The sequence below is a fragment of the Solanum lycopersicum genome, chromosome 2 (assembly GCF_036512215.1).
Source record: "Solanum lycopersicum chromosome 2, SLM_r2.1".
NCBI lineage: Eukaryota > Viridiplantae > Streptophyta > Magnoliopsida > Solanales > Solanaceae > Solanum > Solanum lycopersicum.
Genome location: NC_090801.1, coordinates 35617622 through 35634328, shown reverse-complemented (window position 1 = coordinate 35634328; position 16707 = coordinate 35617622). Strand labels below are relative to the sequence as shown.

The 16707-nt window shown below is 33.2% G+C and overlaps 1 long non-coding RNA gene across 1 annotated transcript; it reads right to left on the bottom strand.

The window, feature by feature from the left end:
- Positions 1–302: 302 nt before the first annotated feature.
- Positions 303–14501, bottom strand: LOC138341676 (uncharacterized). Its single transcript, XR_011214469.1, has 2 exons — positions 14133–14501; positions 303–561 (listed from the first exon to the last, which is right to left on the bottom strand). It is a non-coding gene; the product is annotated as an uncharacterized lncRNA (long non-coding RNA).
- Positions 14502–16707: the final 2206 nt, after the last annotated feature.

The following is a 16707-nucleotide window of genomic DNA, read 5'->3' as shown; positions in this document are numbered from 1 at the left end:
GGATGGAAACTATGATTCATATCCTTAGGAATTTTATTTTTATATCCATTAAAAGATAGATTCATGTATACCAAATAAGTAATTTTCATCAAAGACGAAGATAAAAGCCCAAAAAAATGTATGACTCAAGTCCAAAGATTGTGTCACATGCCGAAACTACACCCTAGAACATAGGGTAGAATCTCAGATTGTAATCGGCGTACTCGACCACTCGGAGGTCTTATACAAGCCCTTTCATAACATTCATCGCCTAAACATAGTGAAAAGTAGTGCGGAATCAAAACTTTTCACAAAACATAATATAGTCTTCAAAATCTTTTTCATGAAATATTAATAGGAAATACTAAGTCACAATCTCATCATCTTAAGACACAAGAATACTTGGGTTACAGCCCATACTTCAAAATACGAATATAGAAATACTTAGTCTATTACAATACTTTGAATGAAAACATAAAAGACATATATGCCCTCGAGTCAAATGAGGACATACTTCAAGTTCTCTTGAACGATCTTCTAAGTCCAAGTCATCACTTCTCAAAGCTCCTCACCTACCAAGAACTATATAGATACATAAAATAATGGAATTAGCACAATTACAAGTACTAACTATGGCTTTATGCATAAAAATCATGAAAATAGACATTTATTGGAAATATGCATCTTTTCATTTAAAAATCATATCATAACCTTAAGAACAATATTTAACAACTTAAAAACACAGAAGGAAATATTTAAATATAAAAATGATAATTTTAAACTCACATAACATTGAGGTGCATTCACTGTACAGTGACTAAATTCACTGTTACAGTGAATTTCTTAAACATCAGTTAAGACACCTTTTATTATGTAACTCAAAGATATCCTATGACTTTCTTAAGCAACAGAAAGAGAGACCTCCCATAAAGCCTTTTTAGGCATGGCCTAAATGATCTTCAAGACTACTTATAATGAGTCACATACACATTTCAAGATATAAAACATATCAACATATAAATAATCTTACATTTTCGTTCCAAAGGCTATCAAAAGACACATTTAAGTAAATCAAGAAGATAACGTCCATAGTGACCTCTTCAAGATTACCTAAATAGACCATAAGTCTATCTAAGGCTTAGATCATGTCCACAAAATCAACCAACAACCCTAACTATGTCATCCTCAAGACTTCAAAAGATAAGACATGAAGAGATCATCCTTTATGTCTTTTTTCACACTTTAGCTAAGGAATGCTTATGTCACTTTAGATTTGGTACTCATTTACTTACATACTTCGTATCATAAGTCATTAGTTCATTAGTTCTGTAAACCTCATACATCACATAAAGGACATTAAATTAATGGTCTTAGACAAGACCTAGGAACTCCACATAACACCTTCAAAGTTTACTATGCAATGTCTAGATAGAGTCCGATACCACCACTTATACCCCATAAACATCTCTAATGCTAATAAGTATTCCACATGATAAAAAAAGGTAATAACTAACATACACCATGATTGAAAGACATGGTATCCGGAGTTCCATCCTACTCCGATGAGTTTGTTCTACTTGCCAATGGTATAACTTGGACACATCCCATGCAAGCACATAAGTTAAAGAATATGAAGGAATTCATTGTATTCTCTCATACTTAACCAGATCTACTTTTTGTTACCATACTCACTCAATGCTAGCCTTCTTTATCATAGAGTAATTCATACATTAGGTTCACATAAAAGGGTTATGTAACAAGTTCATAATATAATCATATTTACCCTTGCAAGGAAAGGCCCACTAGGGCTACCTCATAATGGAGACAAGAAGCTCATGATGACATTAATATGGATTAATGTGACGCCTTTCAAGACAATTTATCTTAACTCCATCATTCCTATACTTTGAAAGTTACCATTACGCCTTACAACTTCAACAATCTTAACCTTACTTTTAAGTCAAGGTTTTCATATAAAAGATTCTCATAACATCATTTTAAGTCACATGTCATTCATACATTCAATACTAAGAGTTCTAACACCCTATATCAAGACCTCACATATTCATAACCATATATATCAAGCAAGGGACAGAAGTCAACGAAGACAAGACACCACATACTTCACTTTTAACTCATAATACAAGTCATTCGAGAATTACATATGAAACAATCTAACATCTTCAAGTCATTCTATATACTATCATAACAACATCAATATACTCCATATAGACTTATACAGACAAGTAGGAATAACCAAGACTCAACCCTAAGATCATACTAAGAAGGTCAACATGAATACATATATTACTTCACATGTAGATAAATAATGCCATGCTTCAAATATTAAAACTACAAAATTAGTCATATTACTTCAAGTAGTTGTCAATAGGTTCATGATAATCATATTGCATAAAGTAAAGTCGACAAGGTCACATCAATTGAATGTAAAGCAAATAACACCGCCGCCACAAGTGGACCATACCAATCACAACAGAATTCACGTATAAACAACATCAAAAAAAAGTTATATAGGAAAGCATACCCCCACATCATCCTTAACACTTGAATTCAAAGTACATTTACTTAATTCGATAACACAAGACCCTTACCTAAGGCCATAACAAACAATTCGCCATAAGAACTACAATAGTCAATGAACTAGGTTAGTTCAATGTAACTTCATCAATCCAACACAACCTAGATATAAATTTACTACAATTATAAGATCATTAAAAAGCCCATGAGAAACTACATAAGAATTCGTCAATATTAGATCAATATCAAGTACCCAAAACGTAGTAAAAATCTAAGGTTTAACCAATTCATGAGTTAATAGGTAATTTAGATTTAAATCATCAATACAATATCAATTATATCTTAATTCAATTTTTAGAAATCATTTATGCAAGAACCCATTGTAGAATTATGAAATTGGAGAATTCAACTTTAAGAAAACATCTTGAGAGTTCGGTCCTTGATGAAACAAGTTTCAATGATCAAAAGTCATACCTCAAGGATGATAATTATTCACCTTGATGAAGAATTTCCACTCAAAACGTCACCTTCAAGTTGTTCCTTGATTTGGTCTTCAATAGTGACATTGAGAGAATTCTAAGGGATTTTGGGGTTTTGATTTGGGTGGATTACATATTCTTAGTGTTAAACACTTATCTAGTTGTTTAAAATACTCAATATACTCTTAATAAATCGCCACTACATCCATTTAGAAGTGTGGTGACTTGACTTGCCAGTATACCTGCACAGAAAGACAGTGTCTACTAAAGACTATGCTCGACGGGGCGTCACCTCACTGACGGGTCGTTCTGGCAACTATCGGTGGGTTCACAGACATTCCAAGTCTCTCTTCCTTCTCCCCAATCTAAGTACCTATCTACTAAACCCATTGACGGGACGTGAACAGGCCTACGAGCCGTCGACTGCTCCATCATTTGGGGTCTGCCTGGAACAACCTTTCCAACAGGTTTGGGTCCTTCGTCAAGGACCCTTGGATGGTCCTTGGTAATAACTTCTAGGATGTTTCCAACCCAAATATGATAGTTTATTATTTTAGAACCTCTCACATGAATTTCATTCGAAACAAACATGTAAAACTCGACATAACATACCTAGTCACACAAGGTCACTTCAAGGAACATCTATCAAACGTCATGGACGTGCTTGGACGTTTGACCTCCAAACTTCTCGAAACTCAACACACTACTTATACATGCTAAAATAAATCATTTAAGGACCTTACAACCTCATGAAACACACATAACAAAAAGAATCACATATGAATCAAATAGGTGACTTAGTCGTCGAAAGTCTTGGTCGTCCCTTGACTTTTGACTTCCAATACACCTAATACTTTAGCTACTACCTCTATATCATATGTTATATATATTAAGTACCTTATACCATAAATACCAACATGTTAGGATCTAGTTTACCTAGGTCATTTTTAGGGTCTTATAATCTCCAACACTTGGTCAACATCGTCCCTTAATGACACTTGCCACTCTCCGACACTTCCAAGATTAGAGACTCAACTAACAACACATAAAAAAAGAAAATATCAACTGCACATAGCCATGAGATTCAAAACACAACAAGAAACTAGAAAATGATTCTATAACTCATTATGCTACAAAACTAACACGCTTCATTTGAAATAGTAAAAACCCATTTTATATTCAATAACATACTTATATACATCAGTTCTAACCACATTACGACAATTTAAGACCAAAGAATCAAATAGTCATTTTTCACAAAATACTACATCAAATTTCTTAAAAATCCAAATTTTAGGCAATTCATAATATAAACATGCTAATATGCAAAGTAACATTATATACACACATCTTCTAATATTATCATTGCTCAATAAGACACACACGCAACAACTTCTAGGACTTCTATTCCATCTACAAACCATATTCCCCCACTTAGAAGGAACACATATTAAAACAAAAGAAAGAGAACTTACAAACATCATCATCACTTTCCTTCTCATCCGGCCTTTTTATTCTAGAACGGAGTGCATGGAAACACCTCTTTTTCGAAGCATCATCCTTTGGAACACTAGGAGAAACTTGCTTACCCTCTATTCCTCTAGAAGCAATCATAGGACAATATCTCACTTTGTGCCCTTCCTTACCAAAACAAAATCAACTCCCGGTACCCAATAGGCACTCTCCATAATGTTTCTTTCCACAATTTGCACAACTAGGTTTGACATCGTTGGAACCACCTCCTTTCTCATCCTTGAACTTTGCACTTCTAGATTCTCTTTGATGTTGAACTTTCTTTTTAAACCTAGTTTGCTCTTGATTGCTAGCACCACCCTTTTTCAAAAATCTATCCATCCTCCAAAGTTATGATTCTTCAATTGTATTGTGCATACACCGTGAGTCTATCTAGGGTCATATCACATGCAACATAGCGGTATAGCATTTTTCCACCACTAAGTCATCTACCCCCGTCACAAAATGACTCATTTCATCTCTTAGATTAGACACAAGAAAAGGGTCATACTGAGACAAAGATGAGAATTTCAAAGAGTACTCCTCAACACTCATATTTCCTTGTAAGACATAAATAAATTCCTCCACCTTATTTTTTTCTCCTCTCTAGGGGAAAGTACATACCAAGAAAAGATTCTTTAAATTTTTCCCACTCAATGGGACCTGATTCTTCCGGCTAATTATCCTTCCATTGAGTATATCATATTTTATAAACATCTCTCAATTGATACGTAGCAAACTATTCATTATCCCTAGATGTAACCCCCATAGCACAAAAAACCTTGTACACTCGATCAAGAAACTCTTTGGTGATCCTCAGTTACCTTAGAGACAAGAAAGATAGGAGGATTCATCCGCACAAAATCTAACAACCTGGAGATCAAAATTCTCTCCACAACCCTAGGCATGATATTCAAATTAGCTTGCATAGTCATGGCTTGGGCTATAGCAATCAAAGCCTCTCTAATCTCTCTATTAGAAATCTCCGAAACCTCAATACCTCCTTCCACATTAGGAATAAGATCACTTTGGGAGTCACTAGGGCACCTTGAGCACCTTGGACTCCTTACCCATCTTGAGGAACTTGCTCAACTTGAGGAGGAATCTCCTCATCCATCATCTCCTCTTCCAACCTTCTAGTAACCATCCTTCTAGTATTCATCTCCTAGAAAACACAAGGAAATTAATAAGAAGGGAAATCATAACATTTACTTTACTGCACGACATAGGAGTAGAAAACAAGTGAAACTCTATCATCTTATAGCCTCTCGCCCATAGATGTGTCGCGACTCACATTGATGGTAATGACTCTACTAGACGTGACTTGATAAATCTTCTTGATTCCTTATAATAATTTCACCAACCTATGCTCTAATACAAATCTTGTCACATCCAAAAACCACACCCTATATTATAGGATACAATCTCGGATTGTAACTGGCACACTCGACCTCTCGGAGGTCTTATACAAGCCCTTTCATATAATTCATCGCATAAACATAGTGAAAAGTTATGCAGAATTAAAATATTTCACAAAACATAATAGTCTTTAAAACTCTTTCATATAATAGAAATAGGAAATACCAAGTCTAAATCTCATCATCTTAAGACACAAAAATACTTGGGACACGACCCATACTTAAAAATACTAATATAGAATTACTTAGTCTATTATAATATTTTGAATGAAAACATAAATGACATATATGCCCTCGAGTAAAGTGAGTACATACTTCAAATTCTCTTGAACTATCTTCTAAGTCCATGTTTTCACTTCTAAAATCTCCTCACCCACCAAGAACTATATAGATATATAAAATCATGGAGTTAGTACTACTACATGTACTAAGTATGGCTTTATGCATATAAATCATGAAAATGGACACTTATTGAAAATATGCATATTTTAGTTTAAAATCACATTAAAATAATAAGAAAAACACTTAACAACTTAAGAACACATAAGAAAACATTTAAATAATAAATCATAATTTTAAACTCACTAAACAGTGAGGTGCAATCACTATACAGTGATTACATGCACTGTTACAGTGAATTGCTTATACTTCACTTAAGACACCTTTTAGCATGTAATCTTCCCACTCAAAGCTATCCTAAGAGTCACTTAAGCATCACAAAGAGAGAACGCCCATGAACCCTCTCTAGGCATGGCCTAAATGATCCTTAAGACTACTTATAATGAGTTACATACACACTTCAAGATATTAAACATATCAACATATAAATAATAAGACATTTTTCCTTCCAAAGACTATCAAAAGACCTAGTTAAGTAAATCAAGAAGATAAAGTCCATCGTGACCTCTTAAAGATCCGAAACAGTCCATAAGGGTTCTTAAGGCTTAGATCATGTCCACAATATCAACCAACTTCCCTAAATATAGTGATCATCAAGAATTCCAAGGATAAGATATGAAGATATCATCATTTATGCCCTCTTAACACTTTAGCTAAGGAATTCTTATGTCACTTTAGATTTGGTACTCATTTATTTACATACCTCTTATCATAAGTCATCAGTTCATAACTTCATTTATAAACATACATCACAAAGAGGACTTTCAATTAATGGTCTTAGACAAGACGTAGGAACTCCACATAAAACCTTCAAAGCTTATTGTGCAATGTCTAGATAGCGTGCCATACCACTACCAAAACCTCATATAGTTCTCTAATGCTAATAGGTATTTCACATGATGAGAATAGTCAATAACCGACATAGACCATGATAAAAAGACATGGAATCCATAGTTCCAGCCTACTTTGATGAGGTTCTTCTACTTGCCAATGGTAGAACTTGGACACATCTCATGTAGGCACATGGTTAAGGAATATGATGGGATTGTTTGTATTCTAGTCTCATAGTTCACTGGAACTACTTTCCCTTACCATATTCACTATTTTCTAGTATTCTTTCTCATAGAGTAATTCATACATTAGGTTCACATAAAAGGGTTCCATAACAAGTTCATAACCAAATCACATTTAGCTTACAAAGTAATGGTCCACTAGGGCTACCTCACAATGGAGAAAAGAATCTCCTAATGACATTACATAGGATTAATATGATGCCCTTCCAGCCAACTAACCTTAATTCCATCATTCATTTACATTGAAAGATACCATTACGGCGTGCAACTTTAACAATATTAACCTTACCCTTAAGTCAAGGTTTTCACATAATAGACTCTCTTAACATCATTTAAAGTCACATGTAATTCATACATAAAAGACTAAGAGTTATAACATCCTAAATCAAGATCTCACACATTCATAACCATATATATAAAGCAAGGGACACAAGTCAACCAAGACAAGAAACCACATACTTCACTTTTTACTCATAATGGTAGTCATTCTAGAATTACATAGGAAACAATCTAACATCTTTAAGTAATCCTATATACTATCATAACATCATCAATATAATCCACTTAGATTATATATCCAAGTATGAAAAACCAAGACTCAACCCTAAGATCATACTCACAAGGTCAAAGTCATAGTCTAACATGATCACCTAAGACAACACAAATAGAAGAACACATATATGGCTTCACATATAGATAAATAATGTCATACTTCACATGATCAAACTATACAATTAGTCATATTACTTCAAGTAGTTGCAAATAGGGCCATGATCATCATATTGGATAAAGTAACGCCGACAAGGCCACATCAATTGCAAGTAAAGCACATAACACTTCTACCATAAGTGGACCATACAAATAATATTTGAAATAAAGTATAAACAACATGAAAATAAGTGAAATAGGGAAGCATACCCCCACGTCATCCTCAACACTTCAATTAAAAGTCAATTTACTCAATTCGATAACACAAGACCCTTACCTAAGGCCATACCCAATAATTTAACATTAAAACTACAATAGTCGATGAACTAGGTTAATTCAATGTAACTTCAGCAATTTAATACAACCTATATATAAATTTCCTACAATTATTACATCATTAGAAATCCCATAAGAACTATATAAGAATTCATCAACATTATATCAGTATCAAGTAACCCAAAACTTAGTCAAAATCTAGGGTTCATCCGATTCATGGGTTCATAGGTAATTTGGATTGAAATTATCAATACAATATCAATTAGGTCATAGTTCAATGTTAAAAAATCATTTATGCAAGAACCCATATTAGAATCATGAAATTGTAGAATTCAACTTTAGAAAACATCTTGAGAGTTGGCCTCCTTGATGAAAGAAGTTTCAACGATCATAATTCATACCTCAAGGATGATAATTATTCACTTTGATGAAGAACTTACACTCAAAACATCACTTCAAAGCTGTTCCTTGATTTGGACATCAATGGAGTCTTTAAGAGAATTCTAAGGGATTTTGGGGTTTTTATTTGGGTGTATGAAATATTCCAAGTGTTAAACACCAAATACTTGTATAAAACACCCAATATACCCTTAATAAACCCCCAATACGTCCATATAGAAGTGGGGTGAATTTATAATTCATCCATTGACTTGGTAGCAGACCTGTGCATAAAAATAGTGTATACTAACATCTTCAACCCTACTGACGGGCCGTGCTGGAAACCATCTGTTGATTCAGAGACTTGAAAAGTCTCTCTTCCTTCCCCAAGGGTATGTCTCCATCGATGACACCCATTGACGGGGCATTAAAAAGCCTACGAGTTGTCGACTGCTCCATCGTTTGGGGTCTGCCAGGGACAGCCTTGCAAACAGGTTTGGGTCCTTTCTCAAGGATTCTTGGATGGTCCTTCGGGATAATTTTTTGAACCTTTCCAATCCAAATCCGATCGTCTATGAGTTTATAACCTCTCACATAAAATTCATCCCAAACGAACATGTAAAACTCGACCAAACATACCTAGGCAAACAAGGTCACTTGATGGCACATCGTTCAAATGTCATGGACGTTCTTGGACGTTTTACCTCCAAACATCTCGAAACTCAACACACTAATTATACATACTATAATAACTCATTTAAGGACCTTATAACATCATGAAACACCCATAAACATTTAGAATCACATATGAGGCACACAAGTGACTTAGTCATTGAACGTCTTGGTCGTCTCATAACGTTTGATTTCTAACACACCTAATAATTTAGCTACAGCCTCTATTCCATATATTATATTATGACCTTAGACAATCAATACCAGAATGTTAAGATTCAAGTTAACCTATGTCATTTTTGAGGTCTTACAAATTGCACAGACAAAAGCCTTGAAATTGTTTCCGGTATCAAATCGGAGAAGTTATTACCATCTAATAACAGATTCATTATCAGATCGCTCTCTAGCTATAGAAAGATCTTAAATTTACCTTTATTATTAGGCATTTTCGCAAGAATTGAATTATTAGACTTTGAAGTTTGCTGCCTATTAAAAGAATAGATGACCAAAACTGCATTTATTTGACGATAAACAGTTTGCTGCCTATTCAGAGTACAGGGTTAAGCTTGTAATGATCATCTTCGAAGGTTTAAAGCTCAATTTATCTCAACATGAGAATATTGAACTAAAATTACTAATCTATACTAGAAAATGCATTAGAGAAACAACGAAATGACTTCTTGAAACTTCAAGACATATGTTGAAAATAAGAAAAATGTTCCAGCAAACACAAGCAAGACAAAATCATTGTGTTTAACAAACAAACAAACCAAGCTTAAGGAGAGAACAACCACGAACTCAAGAAGACTAAAAAAGAAGTGACAACATATTAAAACATGCATTAAAACCTTTCGAATTTCCTTCAATGAATAACTACTTACGCTTGATGAAATTTCTACTAGGTAGAAGAGAATCGTTGGTATCAACACCTTACACAAACATACATGTAAATTCAGATATGAGCTATTTTGGGAGTAAAGAGTTAACAATCTAATATAAGTAATGAGAATGAGCAAAAAGGAAAACAAGAACCAACCAAACATAAGACCAAAGAAACCGAATTCGCGGTATTAATGAGTGTAAAACTAAGAGATCATGAGATTAAAATGCGGGAGCAGGTCACCTACTTTTTGTCTTAAAATAAGTAAAAGCAGGGTAGTATAAATCAAAGACCACCACAAATGTAGGAAGAAAGAAGAAAACTCTTAAAGATCCTCACAGTTAGAGTACTAGGTTTTTTATCTTCCTAAACTCATATATCCAAATCGGGTATTACACCTTTAAAGAAAATGAAAACTTCAATTGGGAATTGAAAAACACGAAGGACCAAAGAGGAGTGGTACAAACCCCTAGAGATAACTAACTTCTGAAAGTGTACCAGTAATGCTGGAGAGTTTACTATGCTGCCACTAATCTCTTGAACGTTATAATAATAAAAAATAAGTATTTATATAACAATCATCATTCATATATACATATTAGAAAGAATTTTCATAATTTTACCACGAATACTTTAGAGATTATTAACCGTTATTCAAAAAACATTGTGTCAATAAACATTCAAATAAACAATAGTAAGCTAGAATTACATGTCTGATGATTTCATTTGATAGTTGTATTAAAGTATTTCAACTAACCTGATGTTTGATCATCAATCCGCTCTCAGGATTACAAGCGAACACCAAGTTGTGGGTTAGTGATCTTTATTCTCAACGTGGAAAAAGTGGGAGATGAAACACATTTATCAAACTACTCAAACGTAAAAAAAACATAGAAACATGATAAATAATCTGTCTACTCACAAAGCTGAACAAACTTCCTACAGTATTATCCAATTATTTGTTGCTCGACTAAGAAAAACTCAGGCTAAAAATGATATCCCTATTAACTTGGCGACTCCTATTATCAATACAAAGCAAGTACTGCAGGCTGGAGAAACAAATACACACACAAATCAACAAGAAAATATAGAGAAGTTAAAGTAGCTATGAGATGACCAATGGAAATTTTTGAAGACGGAGAACTACAAGCAAAACCAACACACTTTTGGAAGTAATAGTCAGGAAAGACATTAACTCTACTTTCTACTCATAATAACTATAATGATCTTTTTTAGCAGGATCAAACCAACAACCAACAAGAACAAGAAAACCTCCTTCACTGTTTGATACATCAATAAAGGAAATACATCAACAAACAAAATAAAGGATTATTTGAATAAAGAACAAATAGAAAAACTTGAGGAAAATACAATCTAGAGGTTCTCGAAGAGAGAAAGAGAGAGAAAAGCTTTAAGTAACAAATAAAATACATCAACTATCACCAAACTAATATACAATAAAAAATCAATAATAAGAAAAAAACCGAAAAAGACAAAAAAATACATTCATAAGTTTATTCTGCCAATAGTGTTACAATAATTTGAGGTTTACTAATAGAAGGAAGTTAGACTCTGAGATTTTGTGTAGCGGATTGTGGGATTGTGCTGAATGAATATTTTGTTTGAATGACCATAAGACTGAGATATATTGAGAACATATTTAAAAGAAAGGGAAAAAGGATTACATGACATGATCATTTTTTGTGTATGATAAACTTGAACAGAACAAAAGGAAGATAGAAAATCATGTTTCTATATTCTTTTGTTGGCTACATCAAGGATGCATACTATGAAGAAATCTCGAACTTGTAAAATGCTTTCTTCAATAATATCAAGTCCCCAATGCAAAGTTGGTGGATTTGTTAATGGTTCAGGAGACAGGGACTATGCTAATGGAGAGGAAGTCGTATCTTCAATAACCTAGCCATCCCTTAATTTCGAACATTCCACCATATACTACTTGGATATTTTTAGACAAGTACGTGATAATCATATTTATCTCAAATGCAATACTGTTAAGAAATCAATAGAAGAGGACACTTGGAAAGAAATTCAAAAATATTATTTTGCTAGACTCAATGATTAGCTAATGATATGGGGAAAAGGACACAATAGTCACAATTCTATCAAATATATTCATACAACATCCAATAAATGGAAATGTTGAAAAATTTGAAAGACCATACGTCCTCGAACATAAGTACAATAAGACTGAGACATATTAGGAGCGTAACAGAGAAGTTCAGCTATTTCATAGTTGATGGTACAATTCTACAATATGCTTTGTAATTAGCTTAGAGAAGTTTCTATCGAAAGTGAAAACAAGCTATTAAATATTGACACTAACTCACTCAAATGCTTCCAAGCAGTAATTCCCTCTATCTCTACTTCTGAATATGCCTAGGATTCAAGATCTTCCTTAGTTTCTACCTTTTAAAAACATATTGGTTAGAAACTGGAAAACTCCTTGGGAATTAGTGGAAAGAATAGAAGATATTCAGAAGAAGTATGAAATTGATACTAACTACAAACTCACTGTTTCACTCACAACAATGCGTAATTTAAAGACATGACATGGAATCTAAGGTAAGACATGGTAGTAAGATTTGTCAACTTAAACCTATGCTTTAAACTAACTTTTATTTTTCTTGACAAATTGATATCCAAAAGAAGCAAACACCTACAGATGATTCAAAACATAACACAAGGACAACAACTATAGATACTTTTGCAAAATAAATTTACATAGGAGGAAATTTATTACCTAAATGGGCTATCATCATTTGGGAAATACCAACAAAAGGGAACTGATTTCTCACATGACATGATATATAAAAATAAGTAATTCATAAATTACGAGGGAAAATAAATGAATATGCAAATTAAAAAATATCATGCTCAACCACTGTCCAAACAAGGATAAAAATCTCACAAGACTAAACATGAACTTTAAACTGAAATTATCTCAATATTTCCATTAGTAACAAATACTTTGAAAACCACAAAATATAAGATAGAAAATGTCAGCTTTAAGTTGATTAAGCCCGGACTTAAAGAGAACAACATTTGAAGTAAATATTAAGCCAACTCATGCTAGTAAGACAGTTGCTTTTGTGCTTATGGACAAAACGACATAATTAATTAGGCTAAATGAAAAAGTCCAAGAAACATGTAGTCATCAAATACTAGGAAACCATTCTAACAAATTCATACTACGAGGTGATCCGAAAAAATTTAGGAATATTGAACTAAAGTTACTAATCTATACATTAAAATACACCAGATAAACAACAAAATGACTTCTTGACTGTTCAAACACATAGTCGAAAACAAGAAAATTGTTCCAGCAAAAGAGACAAGACAAAATGATTGTGATTAACAAACGATCAAACCAAGCTTAAGGCAAGCACACTTAAATAGTGACAACAAATTAAAACAAGAACTAAAACCTTTCGATATTCCAGTAGAGTAGCGACTTACGCTTGAAAATATATATATAAGAGATAGAATATCGTAGATATCACCATCATTAACACTTCAGTTCTTCAAAGAAAGACAACTTAGCTTCTTCTTAGTTCTTTCGAGAAAGACAAAATAACTTCAACTAGCACATTCAACATTAAAGAGAATAAAAGAATCACTATCAAAGATACTCAGCCAATTTATACGTAATATAATTATAAGCTAAACTCCCAAAAACCAACATAATTCCTATCGACAACACAATAATATAAGAACCCTAAGTTTAACTTTTCACTGACACACAAGAATATAAGAATCTAAAAGCTAAAATTTAGACTTTGATGATAAAATCTTTTACCTAATAAACTCTAATCGAACAACCTGATAGCTTTAAGATGTGAGGCAAGTTCTTTTGTGTAGCATATTCTTTCAATTTTCTACTGGAAATCTGATGGAACAACTCTTCAACGAGAAATTTTAACAAAATCGTGTTCTTCAGGTCTTCAATCTTCAACAAGGAAGCTGTAAGAGAAAAATCGTCTTCTTCAGTTCATCTTCAAGGAAATCATATTGCTCTTCAGTTTTTCAGTTCTTTAGGTAAAAATCATTTTTCTTCAGCTTATGTTTGAGGGAAATTTGTGAGGAAAATGTTCTTCATACGTTATTGCGAAATGGGTTCTTTAGTAGAAAATGGGAACTTCTGTTGAAGTTTTAGGGAAATTTTATGTTTTAGGGAAACAATACATTTTTAAGCAGAAAATAATAATTTTAATGTTTTATTTTTTTGCCCAATAAAAATGGGAGGGAAAACAAATTTTCATGTGAAAATGTTGGTGGGAATATAAAATTGTTGTGAAAAACACGAAGCCCACATTTGTAAAGAGTTATTTTTCCAATTATAAAAATATGAGACTCTAAAAGTGTGGCCATTTGTATAAGTAGTTGTTTCCTCTTATAATAACACTTATAAAGTGTATCTTATACCATTGAAGAGTACACTTTAAAAGTGTTGCTAATAATATTTTAGTTAAAAGTTAAAAACTTAGGATACACTTAAAAAGCGTCCCCAAAAGTATTTTAGGCAACACTTTACAAGAGTTGTCCAGATTTAGTGTGGTCATAGGCCTAAAACGGTGTATTGTGGACATTAATACATTAATGGTTTCATGTAATTACCCTTATCCAATAGGACTTTTAAGTCACACTAAGTGCAATGTGAGAGTAGCATCCCATACTACTACTCCCACTTAGTGCTCCTTGAGGATTCCCTTGGATTACGCATACTATATTAGTCCATCATAACTTCATTACATAAAACTTAACTTGAACTTGCTTCCTTAAAGTTAGAATTTAAGTCATCTAAAGTCATTTTCAACACATGATAACACAGTCATATACTTCATAAAGAACACACCTAGAATCCCCTGTCGAAAGGTATACTTTGTGCATTGGACAGATAGCGTCCCATACCACAACTTACCCTATGTAATAAGTTCTTTTAAGAGTTTTAGTTCATAAACTTAATATAAAAAACACCAAGACTCTTATTTTGGAAGGTTTACTTAGTTAAATGGGTAGATAGAGTCCCATACCACCACCTACCCTAAGTAGTAAGTTCTTTTATGAGACTTAGTTCATTCATTCTTTTGTGGGAGAATAGCAGTAAAAAACATAGAACATGAGAGATAAACATGGAATTTTGATACTACCCTTATCGGATGAGGGTTCCCCACTTTCCTAGGGTATGGTCTTTCTCTTAGAATTTACATGGATTTTCCAATGGCTGCACCTATGCGAGTGCATAGTTAAGGGATGAGGAGATTGAAAATAAGCAACTCACTTTCTTATCACGAGGAGAACTCATCTTAAAAGATACTTTAGGTAAAATATCTCTACGCAAAATGTGCACTCAGCCCTTCTTCAAATCCTCATGGTGCTGAGCATAACTCCCCCATGGAGTCTTAAATATCCATTACTAAAGGACAAGGATAAATTTTTGACACTCCATGTAAACTCATAATGGGTATCCATCCTCAAACCTACATAAGAAAGTTCTTGGTTAGGTAGTGAAGTTACTACTAAATACTTCAGCTGAACTCACAATGAGTGTTCACCCAAAAACTCCACTTTTCATTCACATTCTTTAACTTCATTCATTCATTTATTCAAACTATGAATATGTGTATACATGTGAGCACACCTTTCACATAAAAAATCACTTACATTAACATTGAATTCTATACATGCATACACCTTTATTCATCATTTCACACACATTAGCATACTCAATATATACACATACTTCATTTAGGCATAATCTAAGCAAGACATACAATTCAAACTTCATAATATCAACATGAACCTCATCATTATCACTTCATTTCACACATAAGTCCTTCAAAGCCATGCTGACAATACATACCAAAAATAACAAAATACATCAAGTAAACACCGCCTCAAAGAAGGCGGACCATACCACTCAACAACGTTTCATAATATCAGTTATACAATATAACCAACTCACCGTTTGACATAGATTTACCCACGAATAACCAATGTTTCAATATTTCTTAATAATATCGCCCTTAGTGCAGTAGCTAAACCATTAAAACAACATGAGGAAACTGAATTTCATACTCTACATAAACACGTTCATTTAAATTATTTCTTAAGATAAAAGTTGGAATTATGCATAATCATGAGTTGATTAGTGTTTTGATAATAAAATCATAAAATTCTTTGTTTATGACGACCAATGCTTAGAGTCAAAGATAGAAGAAGATAGAACTTGAAACCCATTTTTGAAAAGTTTTAGAAATGACTCCTTGAATTGAAAAGAGTCCACGGATGACTGCCATTCCTCCAAGAGAAGAAAACCCACTGATTTTTTGTAAAGAAACATTCCCAACCAGCCCTTCTAGCTCTTCCTTAAG